At 38.2% G+C, this 14,492-nt stretch overlaps 1 long non-coding RNA gene across 2 annotated transcripts; it reads right to left on the reverse strand.

Moving 5' to 3' along the window:
* Window positions 1-9,848: 9,848 nt before the first annotated feature.
* Window positions 9,849-11,515, reverse strand: LOC103442450 (uncharacterized). 2 transcript variants are annotated; one of them, XR_003775954.2, is made up of 6 exons: window positions 11,306-11,515; window positions 11,166-11,228; window positions 10,506-10,708; window positions 10,285-10,385; window positions 10,116-10,185; window positions 9,849-10,029 (listed from the first exon to the last, which is right to left on the reverse strand). It is a non-coding gene; the product is annotated as an uncharacterized lncRNA (long non-coding RNA). The 2 variants fall into 2 exon arrangements; XR_003775953.2 differs by lacking the exon at window positions 9,849-10,029 and having other exon boundaries at window positions 10,048-10,185; window positions 11,306-11,506.
* Between the last annotated feature and the right edge of the window lie 2,977 nt (window positions 11,516-14,492).

The raw sequence follows: 14,492 nt of genomic DNA on the forward strand, positions 1-14,492 counted from the left end.
AAGCTTCACCTACAAAAGCTTCACACTATCTTGATCAATTCATGGTGCCCAACAAAGCTTTAACCTCAAAGCTTCACCTACAAAGCTTCAACACCAAAGCTTCACCTACAAAGCTTAAAAATATATATATATTTTTTCAGAAATTCAAAAATTCAAAAATTCAAAAAAAAAAATTCAAAAATTCGAAGAAAAAAAATTCGCCTAGGTCTCCTCTTCTTTAGGCCTAACAACTTTCATAACAAATATATATATGAATGAGGAGTTTTGGGCTACCATTTAAAAAGGAAATGCCACATTCGTCAACTCCCTCGACCGGAGACTTGGGGGACACCTACCATATGCTACTGCACCTTGATATTCAGAAGTCTCACGACCACTCAGTGACTTGGATTTTTCAAGTCTCCAACCGAGAAGTTTTCCTCACTCGGGAAATTAAGGAAGTACTACCTCAACATACATGTTTCACTCTCAAAGCTTCAACATACAAGCTTCAACAAAAGAAAAAATTCAAAGAACTTAGTGAAGAAGGCCTTGGTGTATTCAACACAATACGTTGAAATGAAGCAAAGCTTGTTTATTGATATCTTCGATAAGTTACAAATATGTATATATACATGAATCAAAATAAACAAACAAGAGAGAGCCTTCACAAAGGTTGCTCATGAGAAGTCTCAGCAGTCGGCAGAGCCCCAGAAAGAGTAGGCATCAGAAGGTGATCATTCGGAGCCTCAGTACTGGGTAGAACCCTAGAAGGAGGAGGCACCAAAGGTTGATCATTCGGAGCTTCATTACGTGGTACAGCCCCAGAAGACAAAGGCAATAAATGCCTTTGGAACAAACCCACAAACCTCTGATTATCAAGCAAAATCTGACCATCAGATTCCTGCAGCTGGTCAAGCTTCATCTTCATGTTTGTAGTATAGTCATGTGCGAGCCTGTGCAACTGTTTATTCTCATGCTTGAGCCCTCTGATCTCCTGTTTGAGACTTATCACTTCAGCCGCCAATTATTCAACTTGGCGGGTTCAAGCAAATAGGTGTTGGGCCATATTAGACACAGAACCTGCACACTGAACACTGAGAGCCAGAGAATCCTTAACAGTCAACTCATCAGACCGTTTGGAAATTAGTCTGTTATCTTTAAGAGTGAGAAGGTTCTTGGCCACCACCGCAGCGGTTATATCATTCTTCATCACAGAGTCCCCAACGGTAAGAGGACCAGTAAGGGATAAGAAGAATGGGCGCCATATGTTGTCTTGAGAAGGCATGGCTGCCTCTTCACCAAAGTTCAAGTCAAAACGACGGTCGGAAGGGCCATACATTCTCAGAAATGATGAAGGAGAAATGAGGTGCAATAAATCTCTGAAGTAAGGGGAAAATTCATACAAGCAATAACTCTCTGAATGTACTTCTTGCACACAATTGGTGCCCTTATAAAAGAAAGGGTAACAAGGCCGTTGGTTCAAAAATCGAAAAGGCATCACTCTTCGGATTTCAAAGAGACACCACTCTCCACACGCAACATCAGCTCCTCGGGTACCACAGATAACTTTGCCAAAGATCTCTGACAAAGTTTAGACATATAAATTTTGAAGGTCCAGCTACCCTACTATTACTCACAAGGGTAAAGGAACAACACCACTACTTGATAACTGAAGAGTCCCTATGTGTGTCAACCTCCGTGCTCCGTGGCAAGGTAGATTGGCAAAAATGCCCAACCTTTACTCATATTCGAGAAAACACTCCCAATAAGATTACTTTCTAAAAAATTGAAGAGGCACCGCTCTCCGAATCTCAAGAGCCAGACTCCCAACAGGATTGTTTTCTCAAAAATCGAAGAGGCACCGTTCTTCGAATCTCAAGAGCCAGATCCCCGACAGGATTGCTTGTTCGAAAACCGAAGAGGCATCGCTCTCTGAACTTCGAGAGCCAAATTTCCTTGGATAAAGCTTGTCTGCAATCTTCACACGCAACATCAGCTTTCCAGATACCACATACCACTTTTTCAAAGTGCTCTGACAAAGTTAAAACACGTGAAGCTTGCAGCTCCCACTACATTGCTACGACCAAGAAGGGTAAAGGAATAGCATTATTACTTGCTTAAAAATCAAAGAGGCACCGCCATCTGAATCTCTAGAGCCAGACTTCCAACAAGATTACTTTCTCAAAAATTGAAGAGGCACTGCTTTCCGAATCTCAAGAGCCAGACTCTCAATAGGATTGCTTTCTCAAAAATCGAAGAGACACCGTTCTCCGAATCTTAAGAGCCAAACTCCCAACAGGATTACGTGCTTAAAAATCGAAGAGGCATCGCCCCTTCGAATCTCGAGAGCCAGACTTCCAACAGGATTACTTTCTCAAAAATTGAAGAGACACTGCTCTCCGAATCTCGAGAGCCAGACTTCCAACAAGACTGATTTCTCAAAAATCGAAGAGGCACAATTCTCTGAATCTCGAGAGCCAGATCCCCGACAGGATTGCTTGTTCGAAAACCGAAGAGCACCGCTCTCAGAACTTCGAGAGCCAGATTTCCTTGGATAAAGCTTATCTGCAATCTTCACACGCAACATCAGCTTTTCGGATACCATAGACCACTTTTTCAAAGTGCTCTGACAAAGTTAAAACACGTGAAACTTGCAGCTCCCACTACATTGCTATGACCAAGAAATGTAAAGGAATAACACTACTACTTATTGTTAGGGATACTCCTATATATGTCGACCTCCATCCTCCATAGCCAGGCAAACCTGCAAATAAAAAAATGCTCAACTTTTCTTCACATCCGAGAGGGCACTCTCAGCAGAGTCTCTCGAAATACTTAGCTTTTTTTCCTCCCGATAATATCTCTACAAACAAGCCACGCCAGAGCAAGAGTATCTCATATCACCAGGGTTAAAAGAAAGAGTATCCCATATCATGTTTTTTCCCTGTCTTTTCCTTTGGCCTTATTCTTACCTGCAAGACAAGGAGAAAGAGAGCAATCAGTCAGCACTTAGAATCAAGCTTCCAGTCAGGAACTGACTGCCTGGAACCCCTTGCTTGATTACTTACCTGACATTGCTCTCGAGTAGTCATCTTCAACATCTTATGCTTCCAGAGAAGATACCACATCTGCCTGAGGAACAGATAGGGCAAGTGAGAACGATACAAGAAAGCATGCGAAGACAAGCGTAACAGAACACGTGCCGATATATCCACTACTTTGTCAACAGCAAAAGTATCTCATATCATCAGGGTCGAATGTACTCTAGATTTGATGGACTTGTTTTGACCCTCAAATTCTTAAGTTGGCCTTATACTCTTGAAGAAACCAGAAAACCCTCCAGCCCAGTTTAAGAATAAGCATGCGGAAAGTTACTTGTTCAAAAGCAAAAGTATCTCATATCATCTCTTATCCATTTGCTTCTCATTATCCTTAGTGCTATTTACGACATAAGGAGAAAGAAAACAATCAACCGGAAGTCGAAGTCGAACCTCCGATCCAGGTTGCTTACTTGGAAGTCTGATTGCTTACCTTGTCTGTTACCTCCTTCGGCAAATCTCCTAGCCTGGCGACTTAGGGGACTCATACTATAGGGTTTGTATCGCACTTGACCAAGCCCGAAACTACAAGTAAGCTTCAAGTGAAATTGATACATTACCTTGTGCATCTTCATCGGTTAAAGATACCACCCCTGGATGGAGGAAAAGTACTTCCAGAGAAGATGCCACATCTACGTATGAGACAGATAAGGCAAGTGAAAATGATACCACACTTCGGTACTTAGAAGTTTCGTGATTACTCAATGGCTTGGATCTTGCAAGTCCCCAACCGAGGAGCTTCCCTCACTCGGGAACTTAGGGGAGCACTGTTTGTACCATACTTGACCAATCCTGAAACTACTAAGCACTGGTCAACGTTATACCGTCAAGGACCTAGAAGAGTTTCCCTCCAACCAGAAGGCCAATCACAGTGCGACACGTGTTGACATCAGAAGCCAATCATAGCGCAACACGTGTCAACATCAGAAGCCAATCACAACACGACACGTGTCAATGTCAGAATGAAACTAGAAACTCTCTTCTATAAATAGAGATCATTCTCTCACAATATTTCCTAATGTCATTTGTACTAAATCATTCACTAGTACTCACTAAAAGAGAGCTTGAACCTATGTACTTGTGTAAACCCTTCACAATTAATGAGAACTCATCTGCTCCGTGGACGTAGCCAATCTAGGTGAACCACGTACATCTTGTGTTTGCTTCTCTGTCTCTATCCATTTACATACTTATCCACACTAGTGACCAGAGCAATCTAGCAAAGGTCACAAACTTAACACTTTCTGTTGTACCAAAGTCCTCACCGATTTTGTGCATCAAAATAGATTAACATGTAGCAAGAGAAAATTGTCATGGAGAAACGGTTGCCCAAACTTAAGGCTGCAATTTTGAGTGCTCAGAAGTGCTTGGAAGATTGCAACTATGTTAGGGGATTGGTGAGTGACCATCATGTGCAGAGTTAGTCTGCATTTTTTAGTTGTATAGTAGTTGTATAGACAGTCCATTTTTCTACGTTAGCAGTACAAATTCTTTTTGTTTTCATCTTGTTTTTCCTCTCTTTAATTGTCTGAACTGCAATACGTTTCTGCAACTTGATGAATGGTGGGACTGAGAGATGAAACCAGAAATTTTACTAAAAGGGGGCACCTTAAAATTTTTGAGCTCCTTTTTTAGACAAATAAAGCTAGTTCTTTTACAAATGCTAATTTTGTCTTTAATTGTTGACAATATAATGCTCATTTGTACTAATTAATCAAGAGAGCTGTTATTCCCACCCCCAATGTCTTATTTTTTCACCCACCTTTTTATGAATTTTTTAATTACAAATTTGTCAATTTGTAAAATGACTAACAAGGACCTTAGTTACCCACTTTTGCATTACTTTTTTTTTATAAAAAATAAAAAAGAAAAGTTTGGGCGTGATAATTCTCGCACTATGTTTAGACGATTTGTCTCCCTTAAACCCTAACTCATCATTCCCATCTCTTTTCATTCAGAGAAAGCAAAAAGAATGAACTTAGCAAATGATGTTTTTATGGAAGAAGTAGATGATTATGTTTCCGTCGAAGAGGTAAAAGATAATTTTATGTGGGTCATCTTGATTTGTCGACATCATATAATTGAAGTATAGCTCTGTGACTTTTTATCTCTAATTATATATATATATATATATATATATATATATATATATATATATATATATATATATATATATTAAGGGTTATTAGGAATAATAGTGGGTGGGAAAATAACATTTTAATTTTTTACCTTTTTATAGTGGGTGTAAATATAACATGGGTGGGAAAATAAGACAACGGGGTGGATCTAGTAGCTCCCTTAATCAAATACATGCAACTCAACAAGGTTTAGACATTAGTGCGTGAGAAAAATATACAAGACAAAGGGACATTTAAAAACTAAAAGAGGATTCTCACTATTTTAATATGATTAATTGAATAATCCGCAAAGCAAAAAAATTGGGAATGATTAATTGAATAATTTGTAATGAAAAAAAAAAGGATGGGAGGGGGCAAGTGCCCCCAATAGGCCTTACCTCCCTCCGTCCATGGTAGTGGGACTCCCACCCACCATAACCGTTGCCCATCCCTAGGTAGGAGCAACTAGCAGCAACTGTTGTTGACTGGGTCTGAGTCGATGGATTAAATGTTGCTGCATGGTATAATCATGTGAAGCAACTCCTTGAATTTTATGATCAGGAGCACTTGTGAATATTATTTGAGTACTCAGCAAACAATATTTTATGGGGATCTAATTAGTCTTCCTGTTGGCAGTCCCACATCGGTGGGGGAAGTCAACAATGGTGATTTTAAATATGAGTACCCTACTTTAATTAATAATGATGTCTTTTATGGTAAAACCCCACACTTGACAGATTAGGCAGGTGGTAAAGTTGTCGATCTAAAAATTTCAACATGGTATCAAAACCCATGATTAAGGGCATGTGCAAGCCAAAAGCTTGTCACCAGGAAGTGTGGGATTGGAAACAAGCTTGGACTCTTAACATAGAGCCAGTCTCTGAGTTCTTAAGAGGCACTTCTTGAACAGATTGAAACAAGTCTGGACTCCATTGGAGCTAACCCTTAAGTTTCAATTGATGATCCTCTTCTTGAAAAGAGTGAAAACAAGTCTGGACTTCATTGGAGCCAACCTCTAAGTTTCAATTGACGATGTGTGGATCTCTATATGTGAACCACTAAATGGGGTTACAAGTGAGGGGGCATGTTGGTAGTCCCACATTGGTGGGGGAAGTCAACAAGGATGGCTTTAAATATGATTACCCTACTCTAACTAATACCGAGGTCTTTTGTGATAAAACTCCACACCTGACGGATTGGGCAAGTGGTAAAGTTGGGGATAGTATCGGTATCATTTTCTTGAAAAGATTGAAAACAAGTTTGGACTTTATTGGAGCCAACCTCTAAGTTTAAATTGATGATGTGTGGATCTCCACGTGTGAACCACTAAATGGGGTTACACGTGAGGGGGCGTGTTGGCAATCCCACATCAGTGGGGGAAGTCAACAAGGGTGGCTTTAAATATGATTACCCTACTCTAACTAATATTGAGGCCTTTTGTGGTAAAACTCCACACCTGACGAATTGGGCAGGTGGTAAAGTTGAGGACAGTATTGGTGTCGTTAGGGGGCTCCTCGAGCTCGTTGATCTAAAAAATTCCAACACTTCCTGGATCATATTTGCCACTTCTACAAAGCCCTTGTTTCATTCATTCTCGCATCGCTAAAAAAACCTACAAAGGCTTAGTAGAAACTCAAGCTCAAATTTATGCTTGAAAGGTAAATTTATTATCTCTTATTGGTCGGGCCACTTTTGTTCAGTCTGTCACCTCCGTTGTCCAGTATATGCTTTGCAGACAATATTACCAATTACCATTACAGATAACCTTGAGTGTCAAAGATTTTTCTAAGGCAAGAGAAGTTTGGCAAAAGTTGGAAAGTATAAACAATAGTCAGACCACATTGATTTTCATGATTGGCTTCATTTTAATCTCACCACTAATCACTCATATTGGGGGGGGGGGGGGGGGGTTTAGAGTAGATGTTAGTATTTTCCATTGCTTGTTGGTTTATTTGGTATTGGCGAAATAAATTTGTTTTCGAGCAGGATTTTGCAATGTTTGATGAGCTTACAGTCGCTATTTGTGCATATTTTCATGAATGGTTAGCATTCTAATACTCACAAGATTGATAAACGCCGTAAGATTGAATCTTTGCTCCACTGGAAAGCTCTTCATTCAAAATTGATTTAAACTTAATGTTGATAGTTTTAAGAAGGAAAATAATAATCCTTACATAAATAACTGGCAGCCGTGCCAGAGGCAATACGTGTATGGAATCATATACTGAGGATAGGGTATTTGGAAAACAGTCCATTTCTATTGAGCCACAACGAAGGGAGTGCAGAAATTCACAGTTTCGTTTTTGGATTTAACAGAGAGATAATGGAAATTTGGTTTTTGAGCTTAAACCTAACGAACTTCACCAAAAGGGTTTAAAACCGAATTTTTTTTACCACATGGCTATCTTCAGAATACCCTATCATCACGAGGACTATTTATACGTGAACTTTCTTCATTGAACGTGAATATCACATGCTAAAACTTCTCTTCATTGAACTTTCTTAAAAGCAAAAAATACTAATCGACTCAACACCTACTTGTGCAGATATTGGCTAAACCAAACATTAGATGTGAAAAATTAGCACTTTGCCAAATAATATTCCGAGTGAGCAAAAGAGAGAAAAATATAACAATGGCACACAGACAAAATATAAAAGTTGAGGAGCCGGGTGATATAATATTAGACATTGCAATTGTAGGCTCGGACGACTTAAGGAGAAGAAGGTTGCCTGCACCACTATTAGGAACATTACAAATCAACATTTCAGAGGTAACATGCATGGTCTTCTCTTCTGCCATGAAAAATTCATGCCTTCATATAATTAATTAATTAATTAACTAGTTATTAGTGTTAATTATCTAGAGAGCACTCTCTAACATTTCCATCCTCCATCGTTTTCTTCTTCTTCAGAACAAAGTTTCAATCAATTTTTTTTTTTAAAATACCTTTTACTTTAACAATATTAGCGATTAGTTTTAGGTTGCCTTTTAATTAGCTCGTGTGCTTCTGTTGCAGGGCGTGTTCGAGGAAAAAGGGAGCATACTTGAACCAGCAGAGGCTGTGGTAGCATCTATGAAAAAACTTTATGAACTCTTTGTAGCGAAACGACGTAGTTTGACTCGTTTCATTTTTAAATTTTTGTTTCCTCGGGTGCAAAGCAATGTTGTTTGGCTTGGGTTAAAAAAAAATAAAAAAATATAAAAATATAAAAAAATAAAAAAACTAAAACGGAGCAACGCCCTGTTAGCAGTCCAGAAAAGCAATGACTTTAAATAGGAATACTCCACTGTAACTAATACCAATATCTTTTGTGGTAAATACCAATATCTTTTGTGGTAAAACCTGACGGATTGGGCAGATAGTAAAGTTGAGGACAGTATCAGTGTCGTTAAAGTTGCCCCCCCAAAGCCCATCAATCTAAAAAATTTCAGCATGGTATCAGAGCCCACAGTTACGGGCCTATGCAAACCAAAGGCTTGTCACCTGGAAGTGTGGGCTTGGAAACAAGCTTGAACTCAACATAGAGCCAGCCTCTGAGTTCTTAAGAGTCACTTCTTGAAAAAACAAGTTTGGACTCTATTGGAGCCGATCTTTGATTTTCAATTTCTGATGTGTGGATCTTCACGTGTGAACCACTAAATGGGATTACACATGAGGGGGCGTGTTAGCAATCCCACATCAGTGGGGGTAAAGAAAAGCAATAACTTTAAATAGAATTATACCCCACTCTAACTAATACAGAGGCCTTTTGTAATAAAACCTCATACCTCACAAATTAGGCAAGTGCTAAAGTTGAAGATAGTATCGGTGTCGTTAGAGCGCCCCCCTCGGACCTGTCGATATAAAATAATTTCAACACGCCCCACTATAGAAAACCAAAATGCAGCACCAGAGCAAAGGGGTGAAAACCTGGATTTTGGGAACAAACTTCAGCGACTAGAGGTGCGAGCACACCTCTTTGCGTCTTTGTAGCTTCGCCAATGCACGTCTCGATATTATTTATGAGGAGTTCTTGATAATTACTTTAAAGTGTTAATAACAGTCTCTTTCTTATTCTGTTAGGTCCAGTACACCCTACAATCTTAAAATATGCATAAATTCACTCATAGAATGAGAAAATGCCTTGTGTCATTTTCAAGTTTGGAAAAGGATCCTCCCCGGATCCTTTTCCTTGGGATCTTAAGAATCCCTTGATCATGATCATGAATCGTACATTATACGGTCAGTTTTTGTTTAGTACTATTTATATTTAATTTTAAATTTTAAATTTTGAAATGATTTCTAACTACACGATATACGATGAACGGTCACGAGATCCCTAGAATCCCCAGGAAAAGGATCCGGTGAGAACCTTTTCCGTCAAGTTTGACACCATTTGAAAATTGGTGAGACATGAAAAAGTTCTTGATCCTCACTCCCCCCCACAAGGCAAGCTTAAACTCGCCCGTGATAGAATTTGTACCCGCGCGTTGCTGCAGGGTTGAAAATTATATGAAAGATATTGGAAAAGGTTACCACTTCAATGCTTATATACATCGAACTTAATCTTAGATATATCCATAGAAAATTGGATGAGAACGACGACCACACAACGGCCTAGGATCTTGCACAAAGAGAATAAAAGTAAAAAAAAAAAAGTCTAAAGAGAGTGAAAAAAAACATTATATTTCATTGCATTCTATTACTCTAATTATACACTTCACAACGGCCTAAGGAAAGTGGTTTCTTATTGATTAAATGAAGCCTCACTGACTCACACATACAGACTGATCTAAACTATTCAAGAATGTGCATCTTCTAGAGCTCACTTGCCATTGAAGCCTCATAGTCCTAACCGAGTTAAACCAATTAATAAAGCTCATTTCGATAAAACTTGCACACAGAATGAGAAGCCAGTCTCAAGTACAAATGCTTACTTGAGTAATATGAAAAGCCTGCTCAAGACGCTGAATTTGAATCCATTGTTCACCAAAAAATGTTGTTCATCTGCAAGCAAAGACAAAGAAGCCAATTGCAAAATGACACCATACTCATAGTCTCATAGACCGAAGATTGTAGGAAGCATATCAGCATATAGTATACGACCTTTTGAGCATGCGAGGCAACTGTTCCAAGTCGATCCTTAGCATCCCGTGCTTTCGACGATCAAAGTTGAACCTTCTAGACGCCTCCCATAAAATCCATACCTAAAAAGCAATTCCAAAACTTATTTCTCAAAGTCCAACACTGGATTGAAAAATTGCAAAAACAAACTGGAAAATTCGAAAGAATTTATAAGGCGGTGGGATGTTGTACAGGGTTGGTACCTGGAGCTTGAGAAATCAAAGAGCTTGCCAGTTTGGGAAAAGATGATAACAACAGCTTCAGATTCACACAGAATGGACAGCTCTCCAGCATTCTTCAAATCCACTCTTCTCCTCTTTGAGAAGGTCACCTGCCTTGCCGGCAAGTAATCGATCTTCCTGATCTTGATCTTCTCCCTCATCATTTTCTCCAATTCTTCCTACCCCTTTCAGAAACAATAATTCAAGTAAAATAAAATAAACCAACTACTTCGAATTTCCACATATATATAAATGTCCACAAACTCAAAAACTACGTTATATTTTCTGGGTTTCTGATAATTTTAAGGATTATTGACCACAAAACCTAGCATTTCAAATCTAAATAAGTAAAACAAAACCCAGATCAACCCATCAACCACAATCAACTGTCCAATATTTCGTATTTACCAAACTTGATTAACACCCAAAAAAAAAAAGAAGCAAAACTCCCTAATTTTACAAAATACAATCAAATCAATAAAACCCAGATGATTTCATGAAGCAAAAAACAAATTCAATCAGAGGCAGAACCATATAAACCCAGAAAGAAATTCAAACATTCCAAATTTCTGAAGCAACATATGACCATAGAGATTGAGCGGAGAAGACCAAACAAAACTCTAAAATCTTGAAATCACTCACCTTAAATAGATAGGGATTTGAAGGCTGCAAACAAAAGCCCCAAATCCGAAGAACCATGATTTCCTAAAGAAAAAAATAAAACAAAAGTAAACACCATGATGGGGAATCCAAAGCTATAAACAAAATCCCCAAACTTATACCGGGTCACCACGCCCTTGTCTATGGAATCCGACGGAACCCACGCTGGTGAACCCCTTTGATTTTCTTATGCTAAGCAGGAGAAATGGAGGGTGAATCGGTGCTGTAGCTGGTTGCGAGATAGAAACAGAGAAGTCGATGGAAAATAAGGAAAAGAAAAGTGCCGAGGAAAAGAAGAGCAAGGAAGCAGGGGGAACACCCCAGCTCTTTCAGAGCACTTTCAGCTTTGGCTGGAGCTCGGGGGACAAGCCAGCAAATAGGGCCTGAGAGCCCGGCTTATTGACTCCAGCTTGTGGGAGCCCGAGGGACAAGCAGGCCCGAGCACCAGGCCTGTCACGAATTGCCAACTCGTTAGCCCAAAGGCTATTTGACGCAAGGCTAACATCAGCTCCTTTTTTATTTTTTTCTGTCAGACGCGTGCACTGCACCCGTGCTTTGGGCGCGTCACCCGAAATGTTTTCAGCGAATGGGGCATGCGGCGCAGTTTCAAATTATTACCGTTGGGAAACCACGTGGCTTCCCATGGTCCGTTGGATCTCAACAGCAAGAAAATGTGGACCGTCAAATTTGCAACGGTAAAAAAAATAAATAAATCTTATTTAATATCAACCGTTTGATCTGGGATCAACAATTTATATTATTTTCCTTTATAAATAAAAAAAAGAAAAAGTAGTTTTAAAATTCAGAAATGTTACCATTGTGCCATGTGGCACAATCTGGAGTGTTGGAATTCAATTTTTTTTAAATCCAAAGGCAGAGATTAATTAGTTGAATAAAAAAAATTTAAAAATAAATAAAAATCCGAAAAAAAAATTTTGAAATTTTTTAAAAAAATTTGTTTTTACTTTTCTATATATACCTTCTCATTATCATCTACCTTACACCACAAATTTATATTTTCTCAACTATTTTCAACCACATTCTTATCTTTCTCTCAAAGTTTCAGTCCAAATTTTTTTAACAAATGACTACTAATGCAGGTACGAATATGACGCTTCTTGAAGATGTTGCGTTGTGTACTAGCTGAGATGCAGTTGCGAAAAATGTGGAGTCTTATTCATACCAATTATCTTGAGAAAATGGGTGGGAAAAGAACCAAAGAATCAATGACTCGACAGGGCCTGCAAATCTAACCCACAACTTGGATGACTCGACGGGAATGTGAGGCTCTGCCCATTCTTGCTTCGTCATCTTTCCTTCTACACTCTTCATCCTCTTCCCTCTCATTTTGGGCCACCTGGAGATTGAACATTCCTTCTTATTGGTTAAACAATTATTCCTCTTGCTGATCGATTTCCCACATCATCCTTGAAGAAGAAGACATTGTAAAAATGAAGCAGAAACTATGAATAATGATAGAGATCTTGAGAAAATTGGTGTGAGATTTGTGAGGATGGATGGTGGATTATATAGAGGATTCAGAAAGGATTAGGTTGTAGATAATGTCACGTGGCATGCCTTCATTCGTTAAAAATCTAATGGAAATCTATCCTCAAAGATTATGACACGTGGCGCGACGTGATTGGTTAATAATCTTATCGGAAATCCATCACCAATAATTGTATTTTCGGATAATGACACGTGGCGCAACGAGTATGATTAAAAATCTTATCGGAAATCTATCACCAATAATTGTCTTTTCGGATTTTATGACATGTGGCTCAACGAGAACGATTAAAAATCATATCCGAAATTACAAATAAAATTATTTTGTATTATTTTATAACTTTTCGGATAATAACACGTGGCGCAAAGAGAATGATTAAAAATCTTATCGAAAATCCATCACCAATAATTGTCTTTTCAGATTTTATGACACATGGCGCAAGGAGAACGATTAAAGATCTTATCCGAAATTACAAATAAAATTATTTTGTATTATTTTATAACTTTTCGGATAATGACACGTGGCGCAATGAGAACGGTTAAAATTCTTATCCGAAATTACAAATAAAATTATTTTGTATTATTTTATAAATAAATAAAATACTAATATTTTATTGCCTATTGCTAGGGCTATTGAAGTGCAACGGTGGAAATGCAAAAGGCGATTACTGTTCAATGGGTGGATAGCATAGTGTATTGCCTGGGGGGTGTTCCCACGCTGGAACTGCTCTCAGCCTGCTTCCATTTCACTGATGACAAACACGTGTAAAACATGGCGCAACTAAAATCAAATAGACCAAGCAGCGGCAAATCCGCCATTTCACTGTTAGTGAACAATGCTCTCTCTCACATGATGAACGGTATTTTTGTTGCTGAGTTTAGTATATATAAATAAATGTCTTTTGTGAATGGCAGGGAATTGGACAAAACCATCGCTTCTTCTTTTTAAAAGCATCCTTTTTTTAATGGGAATTTTAACAAAAAGCTTTCAGTATTGTTCAATTTAACGAAAAACCACATTTTTACATTAAAAAGTCAATCCTGGTACTATTCACTTTACCCTTTATTTTGTTTTTATTGTTAAAACTCAAAATTTTCAAGCCCTTTTTATTTGTTTTTCCTTTTTTTTTTTTTTTTTTTGTTAAGTAAAAGCATCCCCTTTTTTAACTTCAATGTGCATTCTCACTTCCTTCCTGACTATTTCGAACACAAAACATCAATACAAGTAAACAGTGAGTCAACACTCTTAGTATATTAGTAAAATGAAAAAAACTTCTTTCTTTTATTCAATAATTATTATGAGTTGTGTATATTGATCAACCTGTAAGTAGATACAAACACTAATAATGCAGTTAGTTAGAAAAAAAAAAATCATTTTGTTTTCTTTCAAGTTTCTCAACTAACCGGGACCCAATATTCCCTTTGGCATTCTTACACCAACAAAGAAACAACAACGAAACACACAGGAACACAAAAATTAGGGACCTCTTTTTATCTACTTGCCCACCATCACAAATATTACCTTTTTTTTCTTGTACGGTTTGGTGGTAGGGAATGAAACCTAGCTACATTCACTTCTTCTGATTTGCAGTTGACTGGTTTTTCCATGAGTGTAATGCTGAAGCTCGATGGACCCCAGGCTGTATAATATTCGAAAATAGTCATTCCTTATTTGTCTGTCAATCACAATCAATTTGATGAGTTTTGCGTACATGTAAAGTGTGTATAATCCTACAGAGAATATTTACATTAGTTATAAGGCCTCAGCATTTGATATAACTAAAAGACAACCTGTATCAACTC

The sequence above is a fragment of the Malus domestica genome, chromosome 09 (genome assembly GCF_042453785.1).
Source record: "Malus domestica chromosome 09, GDT2T_hap1".
NCBI lineage: Eukaryota > Viridiplantae > Streptophyta > Magnoliopsida > Rosales > Rosaceae > Malus > Malus domestica.